The following is a 1,715-nucleotide window of genomic DNA, read 5'->3' as shown; positions in this document are numbered from 1 at the left end:
CTACTAGTCGTCGCTGTCCTCGTCATCACCGCCGTCGATGTCGTCGGCGCTGCTCCCGAGGAGTTCCTCGTCGCTGCTACCCCGGCCCGTGGCCGGAGCCTCTTCCTCCTCGTCATCATCATCGTCCTCGATGTCCGCCCGAGAGCGGAAGCGCTTGGTTGGCGGGTACCCGGCGGAAGAGGAAGATTCATCTTCCTCCTCCTCTTCTTCTTCTTCGTCGTCATCTTCATCCTCGCTGTCCGCCCACATGCGGGAGCGCTTCGCGGCGGGAGCTTGGCGGAGGGGAAGGCCTTGGCCTTCGCTGCTTCCCCTTCTTTCTTCTCATTGTCGGAGGAGAGGGGGTTCACCTCGGAATGAGGCTTGTCCTCGTTCTTCTTCTTCGGCGAGGAGTGGGGGAAGAGGTTTGAGAAGGAAGAGGAAGAGGAAGACATTGCTACAGGGGAAGAGGGTTTTTTGGGTGCCGATGGCTGGAACAGAGGAAGGGGATGAAGAAGGCTAGTCGATCGGCATAGTTAAATAATGATAAGCCTGGTGGAAATTTAATGTCATTACAGTTTCCAAGGGGATGACGCCAGAGCTATCGAATTTTGCAGAGAAGCTGGGAAGACAGGGTATAATGATGCTGCAACGGCTCTGCTCTGCCACGACATGACCCCTCGAAAGGAAAGCTTAATGATTTTGGAAATATTATTTCCAAAACCAGGGGGCATGTGTTATCACCAGATTTTGGACAAATCCAGAGGTGGGCCGTAAGAGAGATGGGCTTGGAAGACTACACGTGGAAGATTTCTGAAACGGCTTTGCACGAAGAATTTGGGCTGGTTTGCCCGTGTATCTTTAATTATAGTAGATTATATTTTAGATCAAAAGTTAGAGTTTGTATCGTGCACGGTGGGATATTCCCACGGTAGAAAGTCCGCTGGACTATAAATATGTATCTAGGGTTTATGGAATAAACAACAACACAACGTTCACCCCAAAACAAACCAATCTCGGCGCATCGCCAACTCCTTCGTCTCGAGGGTTTCAATCGGGTAAGCGACATGCTGCCTAGATCGCATCTTGCGATCTAGGCAGCACAAGCTCCACGTTGTTCATGCGTTGCCTGCATCGAAGCGTCTTTGATGGCGGGCAACGTAGTTATCACAGATGTGTTAGGGTTAGCATTGTTCTTCGTATAAACATGCTTACGTAGTGCAACCCTTGCATATCTAGCCGTCCTCATGCCTATCTCGGGCATGGGGCGCACCCTGCTTGTTCATCGTTTAGTAGATCCGATCCGTTACGATTGCTCCTTGCTCCGCAAGGATTAGTTTAATATCTCGCAATAGTTAGGCCTTACAAAGGGGGAGGATCCAAGTGGCATGTAGGGTGGCGTTCGCAAGTCCTAAACAGGATGTTCCGTGGATCAACTACATTGTTGGTTCTTTGGCCTTGTTTAGGATCGGCTTATGAGCACCGTGCGTGGCCGCGAGGCCCAACTCTGGAGTAGGATGATCCGATTATGCGGTGAAAACCCTAAATCGTCGTAGATCTCATTAGCTTTATCTTGATCAAGCAGGATCACCAAGTATTCGTGCACCCCGCACGGATCATGGGTGGATCGGCTCTTTGAGCCGATTCACGGAGATAACCCGAGAGCCGATCGAGGCTCGTATTTAATGTTTACGTGTATGCCATGCGAGGAACTAAGCGAGGCATTCCCCATCACCTTC

The sequence above is a fragment of the Lolium rigidum genome, chromosome 3 (genome assembly GCF_022539505.1).
Source record: "Lolium rigidum isolate FL_2022 chromosome 3, APGP_CSIRO_Lrig_0.1, whole genome shotgun sequence".
Classification (NCBI taxonomy): Eukaryota; Viridiplantae; Streptophyta; class Magnoliopsida; order Poales; family Poaceae; genus Lolium; species Lolium rigidum.
The sequence above is the reverse complement of the archived record's forward strand: the minus strand, read 5'-3'. Positions refer to the sequence as shown.